The 8,046-nt window shown below is 38.6% G+C and overlaps 1 protein-coding gene across 2 annotated transcripts in view; it reads right to left on the minus strand.

The window, feature by feature from the left end:
• Positions 1-7,572: 7,572 nt before the first annotated feature.
• Positions 7,573-8,046, minus strand: part of SALL3 (spalt like transcription factor 3) — a 13,141-nt gene continuing 12,667 nt past the window's right edge. For both annotated transcript variants that reach the window (XM_019544758.1, XM_019544773.1), the window contains one exon: positions 7,573-8,046. This exon is cut by the window's right edge. The gene's annotated coding sequence lies outside the window, so the exon portion shown is untranslated.

Genomic DNA, 8,046 nt, shown 5'->3' on the forward strand with positions numbered 1-8,046 from the left:
GCACAAATGTATTTTGGAAGGTTTTTTTGACAGGGGTGGGCAGGTCCAAACAAAGTCATCACGTCATACTGTTATACAAATTACATGCCCTGCTATTCATTTGGTAGAGTTCACTGTAGAAAGACATGCATCAATTCTCAGGACATAAAATAACATCCCAAATAGCTGATCACTTATTGGTGGTCTAGAGATGGACCAAAGTCAAATATAAGGTGTTAAAAATAGGCCTCTTGTTACAGTCTGTGGATATCAGAATCTCACAAGAGCCACAGCTGTAGTGTAAAACTCATCTTGGAAACAACAGCAAAATGAATATTAAGCTCTTAACCTCGGGCCTGCCTCTGAGAACAGCCCTGTCTCTGTTTTGAATTGCAGTATCATTGTCTGTAGATTGCTTAGTTTCTGTCCTCTCAGCAAGGTCTCACTGTGGGTCCTTTGCTAGACTGCAAGTCTTACTTCCATTGTCTTTTCCACAAACAAGTAAAGAGTGAGTTGTGCATCCTAACCTAGAAAATAGTGCCTGCTTTATTAGCTCAAGAACAAGATCTCAGTATGGATTCCCAATAGGATTTCAGCAGCCAGACTCTCCAATTACACTTGCTATTCAGTTAGCTAAAATTTTCCTATGCCTTGCTGTGTCTAGCAGTGGGAAAAGCTAGAAAACATTGGCTTCTCTAGAAAGCCAGAGTGAATTTTAGGTTCTCAGTAGTAACTGGTGCTAAGGACACTATACCAGTATTACACAGCTTCCAAAGGCGTAATGCCAGCAAGCAACCAGTAGTCTTGACTGGCAGCTCCCTCCATCAAAATAGGCAAAATGGGGAGGTGTTTAACACTTCAAAGGTCAGGATCCCAGAGCCACCCCAAGCATACAGGTTTGAAAAGCAAGCGATCTTGAGGTATTACCATAAAAATGCTTTCATTATTTTCAGTGTTCAAACAATATCAATCATTTTAGTGTTATGTTGCCATTTTTTTTATTTGAATAGCCATAGAAACAATTTGTAGTGCATGTTAAAGTATTTTCCTTAAAAAAAATACTATCCCACATTTTGAAAGGTAGGCCCCTCAGAAACACATTATAACAGATTTGGGAATCAAGGGTAACTATCAACAGCATTGGAAAAAATAGTGAAGATGTGATTTCCTTGGGCTAGGGAAAGATAAAAGGATGGTTACTACACATTTGTGCAATATATTCTCATCTTGAAAGAGAACATGATGTCTGGCGTAGTCACATTAGTGTTTTAAATGTGCCAGAATTACCTCTAGACCATTTAAAGATAACTGCTAATGGAATTTCAACACATCAGAAGAAATGCTCAAATCTCTTTAATTACAAAGGCTGAAAAAAGCAAACTAAATATTGAAATCACTGTGCGTTCAAAGTCACGCCTGTGAAATTGTGCTCATGTTTAGGAGTTAAGAACACACTATTTTTAATTTGTAGTTCTCAGTTCAAAAGCCTATTTTAAGTTTCAGGTTAGTGGATTGGTCAATTACATTCTTTGCCAAAGGGCTCTAAAGCAAAAATATAAGATAAGATTATTAGAGTTAAATTTTGATATTCTGGCAGACTGAACATCCAAAAAGGGTGCAAATGGGACATGTTATCTTACTAATTTGCAATCCATGCTTTTTTCTTAATTGAAATCATAGCACTAAGTGAAAGCATAACTGGGGAGTATCCAGGCATAGCTGTAAGCCAGCTTGAGTCAAATATGTCACAGCATGACGTTTCCATTTGCTTAAGGACAGCATGCTGTATGACAACTGGCAAATTCTCCCTTCCAGTACCCCTTCCTTTCCAGGACTTTTGTTATTACATTGCTACATAGCATATCTTAATCTAATTGATCCCACTACATTATAGCCCAATCTAGCTCCTACTGAAGCCAATAAAGGCTCATCTGTGTGCACAAAAATTCAGGAACAGTTGCTTCTAAATAACTCTACACACAGACACTCTTACTCTATAGCAAGAGTATCTTGAGTCTATTCTTGAATTACTCTGTGTATAAATAAGCCCTAAGAGACTTTTCATTGACTTCAATTTGGAGCAACCCCTTAATGGAAATGATACTTTTCTCACATTAGTATGAATTAGGTAGAAACAAATGTACCATCCTACCCAAAATAAAAAAGAGGAAGCGTAACAGAAACAAAACACATACCAGCAAGAAAAGCAGGAGCTGTGGTAGTCAGAAGCCACAGAAGCACAACATGACCATAGAAGAGTTGCAGAAGTTTGGCTCACAAAATTTAAAGGCCCAGCCCCAGAAAGTCTTGCTAGGAAAAGTCAGGCCTATGCCATGTCATTTACAAAAGAGGGCATCTACAGCAAAAATGAGCATCATATATACATACTATCTATATATGGTTTAACTTAACTTCCATTGGAGTTACACTCATGCAAGATGAAAGGGAATCAGACTTTCTTTGCAATAATACAGCCAATATAGTATATCATCATTAGATAAACCGTTCACAAAGTGCCCTAGATGACTTAGACAAGAAAAAAGCCTGCTCTAAGGAGAGTAGGTAATAGAGTAATCACTGTGAACTTAATTCTGATATTCCTTACACCTATATAAGAGTGATCAGAATCGGGTCTTGTACATCTATATCTCAAATTGTTACTTTCTCTCAAGCTAGAAGACATCAGAGGCTCTAATGGTTAAATTCATTCATGGTTTTAGACCCAGCTATTACAATGCAGAAATGCTCAAACATTTGTATTAATATCAAGAATCTGGGTCAGCTGTGAACTGGAAAACATTTAGGGTATTACATGCTATCAAGTTTAAGCACTGATTTCTGTTTCTAGAACTCCCATTTTCATCAGTAAATGAATGCCACAAGGATGCTTTCCAAACTGGAGGAAGGGTTTCCCTAGATAACTGACATTCAGGAAATGGGTGACCATGACCAACAGTCCACTGCATATTTTTCTAAAGTCAGATTTGATTTGCTTTAACTCACCTATTTAGTGAGTTTAGTTCTCTAAAAGCAAGAACTCTCAAATATCTGTATATGCTAGTGTTTCCTGCACCATGATTTAATGAGAGGAGGTAGGAAGCTGCCCAGTTTTCACCAAGGAGCAGATCAGGGCTGTACGCATGGTAGCCAGAGGACCACATGTGACCACACATAGAGTGGAAGAGGGGTCAGTGGGGATACACACAGCTGTGGGGAGCAGAACCAGGCTGCGTGTGTCACTGGGAGTAGAGTGGAGCTGCACAGGTTGCATGCATGGTTTGAGCTTCTTGCAGGGAAGGGAAAATGGGTTGCCTGTGCAGCAGGAGGGACCCAGCAAATGGCATCCCCATGGTATGCAATCTGTGTCATGCGTGGCCCAGGGGTCTTGATCTTGATTCTGTTCCACAGTATTCTGGCTGGGAATGATAAAATGAAATTGGGGAAAAGAAATCTGAACCTTTTCCTTAAGTTACTTTCCCTTTTTCATCCCTTTGCACCCCGAAGTGAATAAGGAGCAAGAGAAGAATTATGATTGTGAGGATTCTTGCCTGAGGCTCCTCACAACATAGAGCTGCTGTGTGTCACTTTATGTTAGGCATAAAAACATATCACAGTCTAGTCCTAAGTATATTGATGCCTGGGGTTACTGATGCAAGTGAAGTTAAGTATTTATTTCTCTCACTGTATTGCATGTATCTGTGAGGGTTTGCAATTACAGTGTTATACAAGAGAGATTTTGAAGCTGCAGGAGGTGGTAGAAAAGGGAACATGAGTAACAGAAGCACACAGAGTGGAAGGGAGGAGAACAAAAAGAGAAATGTGTTTGATATGTGCCATATTACATTTGTTATACATTGTGAATAGTGGACCTCAAAATATGGACCAAATTCCGCAAACTTTATTTCTGATAGACATCTCACTGAATGACATTGTCCAAAGCTCTTACATGCCTACTTTTAAAAAGATGTGTGTTTTTGAAAATGAGATTTTAATTCCAAAGGCCTTCATGTGCTTTGGAAAGTTTAATCGAATTTGCCTAAAAGTTTGCAAAAATAGATTCTGGGTTTGTAACTCGATGACAATGTTAGACCTCTGTGAAAGTGAAAAACCATCACAAAGTTTTACAGCTCCTGCAGTCCTTATCCTTACAAAACTCCTGTAGGTTTTAGGGAAATCAATGCCTATTGAGAAAGTCAGGATATCAAGCCTACTAGTAATATTAGTTTTGTATGCAGGTTAAGAGTGCATTATTCCTTCGTTATTACAATTGCTAATATCTTTTCAACTTATTTTTTTTGTATAATGTCTATAGTTGTGCTTATCATTATTATTACAATACTGGCATCATAAGTTTTTCATATAGATCCCAGGTCTTTTGATGATTTGGATTTTAAGAAGGCCTTTGATGCAGTATCTCATCCTATTCTCATAAACAAACAGAGCATCTGTGATATAGATGATTACACAGTCAGGGGGGTGGCAAATTGGCTTAAGAGTTGTACCTAGAGAATGGTGGTAGATGGGTCAGTATCAGCTTGGAAAGATGTGGGCAGTGGGGTCCCCCAAGGCTTGGTCCTTGGACCCATGCTATTCAATGTCTTCAGCAGGGACTTGAATGAGCATATGGAGAGCACCCTGTCCACATTCATGGATGACACAAAATGATGAGGTAAAGTAAACACACTCGGGGGAAGGGATCGAATCCAGACAGACCTGTATAGGTTTCTAAAAGTGGGCAGAAAAGAATAGGATGCAGTTCAACAAAGACAAGTGCAAAGTGCTGCATCTACAGAGAAGGAATCACTAACACACCTATAGGCTAGGGGAGGACCTTCTCAGCAGCGCATTGGCAAAAAGGGATCTTGGAGTCATAGTTGACTCCAAGATGAGCCATCAATGTGATGAAGTAATCAGTAAAGCTAACCACACTCTTATGCATTCACAGGTGCATCATGAACAGGTCCAGTGTGGTGATACTTCCTCTCTATGTGTCATTGGTCAGGCTGCAGTTGGAGTACTGCACAGTTTTGGGCGCTGCACTTCAAGAGGAATGTGGATAACTTTGAGAGGGTCCAGAAGAGGGCCACTCACATGGTCAGGGGGCAGCAGACCAGGCCCTACAAGGAGAGACTGAGGAACCTGGATCTCTTCAACCTCCACAAGAGAAGGCTGAGAGGAGATCTTGTGGCCATTTACAAATTCACTGGGGGGTGGAGGGGGGGCAGCAAGAAATAGGAGATGCTCTTTTTACTAGGGCACTGCTTGGAATAACCAAGAACAATGGCCACAGACTGACAGAGAGCAAAATTCTGCTACTTCGATGCTTGTTGTGAGATACTTAATCCATGCATAGTTCCACTGATTTCAGTGGGACTGCTTCAAAAGTGAGGCCCCTGCTAAGTGAACTAGCCCCAATAGTAGAATTTCCAAAAGCAATAGCAAAAAATGCATGTGCTGCATAACCCTGTGCTTTCTATGAACACATGAAAAGAATGTGAACACATCAGTGTAAAATGCAATCAAGAATGGTGCATTAGGACTAAAGTGTGGAACACTGGGAAAAAGTCCTGGAGCTCTGTCATGTCTAGGGAAGCTTCATCTACTACTATGGCCTTTTAAGGGAAGCAATATACTACCTTCTGTGTAACTTAGCAGCACATGGTGAGAGGAGAGGTTTTGCATGCCACATGAAGACATATTGTAAACGCCTCAGCTTCCTAGCCTCCCACCTTCTGGAAAAGTTGCTTCCAGAAGTGAGTAACTTGGAAGCATCTGTGGGCTTCCAAACATAGGCACTGCAGTTCTGGGTGGCTCCTATATGGCATATATGTTGGGGAAGAAAGACACTTCTTACTTTTTCTCCGCTTATATGGTGCAAAGTCAAGGTACAATCTATTTTTGGCATACTTATTTCAAAATAGGATTATATAGAATATAGTCATATGTACACACACTTCACAATGAGTAGTACTGTCCCCTGTGTGCAGTTCCATTCTCCTCATTTGGATTAATTTCCATGGTCTAATTCTACTCCCTTTTGATACTGAATATCACTTTTAGACAGTTCCCACTGATTTCAGTACAACTGCCCTCAGAGTAAAGAACTACTTAGCATAAAGACACCAGAATTGGAGCTGAATGGCCAGATTAATAAAGCAAAAGTTCTAGTGGATAAGCAACCCTGAAGACACACAACAGTGAACCAATTTAATAGAAATCTATCAGGTAATAACTGTGGATAATAATGCTTTACTTTACAATTGTTATAATCTGTAAGGGTGTGTTCTTATTCCAAACATCTATTTAGAGCTTCCTACTATTTCCATTGAGATTTTAATAAAAGCAACACAGTTTTAATGTAATGCATATTTGAGTAAATTTATAGCAACCAACAAACCCCTCATATTTGTTCATGCAAAACAGGTATCTTCATGCACATGCCAGCACAGGTGTTCAGTTGCTGGCTTTGCGTGCACAGCAGAATACACCCGCTAATTTTATGAGCATATTTACAGATGAAAAGTGTTATTGTTGCAGAAAAAATATCAGTTAACTGACAAAACTGATTCTCGGAGCTCTCCTAATGTAACTTGTGATGCTAATCTACAAACCAGGAAGCAAGCAAAACAGAGAACTGGTGACTTTTTGCCGAAAAGAAACAGCAGGAAAGGGAGGTTGGGGAAGAAATTAGATTTTTCCAAAAGGGCAAACAGACGAATTAAAAATTATTTCAGACCTTAGAAACAATATTCTGCCACCATTGCTCACACCCAGTAGTACATTGTTACATGGCTAGTCCAAGTGAAATCAATGGGACTGATACTGTAAGGTACCACAAAACATGTGTAAAGGTGTTAGAATCTAAAGATGGGATTCTTAAATAAGGTGGGGGGGAAAGATTCTCTTTCCTTAAGGCCATTAACTTGTGTACTGTCTTACATACTAAAAGATATTAAATATATAAGGCCAATTTAGGAAAGCAAATTGTTTTCTATAGTACATCCAAATGATAGCAAGCAATTACATTGGGAATTATAATAATTAAATATTTATTTTAACACATCATGTACAATGAGTGACTCATTCGGATATAATAATCAGTTTAAACGTAACCTAAGTAATGACCTTTATGACTCAGAGAAGGATTTTAACATTTGTGACTTAGGGAACTTTCTCTGCAAATGCACTGGAGTATAACTATTTTGCAACAATATGTCTTTTCTGCTGTCAGGATTCCCAGTTTGCCTATCTTTCTTGAAGGCTGGCACTATTTGGCAATGTTTTTAGCGGTAATTGGAACTGATGAGACTCCTATTTTTGGATACATTTTAGAATTCATACTAAAAAAGTAACAAACTAAAAAAATACATGTATATATACACATGTATATTATATATTTGTGTATATAATATATATACACACACACACACACACACACGCATACACACTTTTATCTTTTTAACTTTTAGCTTTAATTGCAAAAGTACAGTAGAATTCCACTGATTGCAAGACTTGATTCTAGATTATCCATAGAAAATTGCTGTGGTCTTTTTTTTTTTTTTTTTTGGTGGTAATCAACATAAGCTCAAAAAAAAAAAATGAAATGCCATAGTCTAGAACTGATAATCAAGTTAGAAAAAACTAAGTAATTGAATGAAACCTACTAGAATTATAAAGCAGATGCTTAAAATGGAATACTTCTGAGGAAAAATGTTACTGGGTAGAATTTCATATTTCTAGCTATGTGAGTGTACAACATGCAGCATAATGGCTCCCCAATCCTGACTGGGGTTTTTAGGTGCTACCAGAACACAAATAATAAATAATAATACATGTACTGTAAACTCTCTAAAATGAGAAATAATACTTAGCACTTTCCATCTTTGAAACACTGTACAAACAAACAATTCCTCACAACACCCCTGTGAGGTAGGTACATAAGTATTATTATCCCCATTTTACAGATGGGGAATACTGTAAAAGCGCTGGTTGTCTCTGCAAAGAGGAGTTAGTACCCTCTGTCCCCCTGTAGGTGAAACCACTCAGTTCCTTTCAGAATAGGTTGGA

Source organism: Crocodylus porosus, unplaced genomic scaffold (genome assembly GCF_001723895.1).
Source record: "Crocodylus porosus isolate Cpor-Errol unplaced genomic scaffold, CroPor_comp1, whole genome shotgun sequence".
In the NCBI taxonomy this organism is placed as follows: domain Eukaryota; kingdom Metazoa; phylum Chordata; order Crocodylia; family Crocodylidae; genus Crocodylus; species Crocodylus porosus.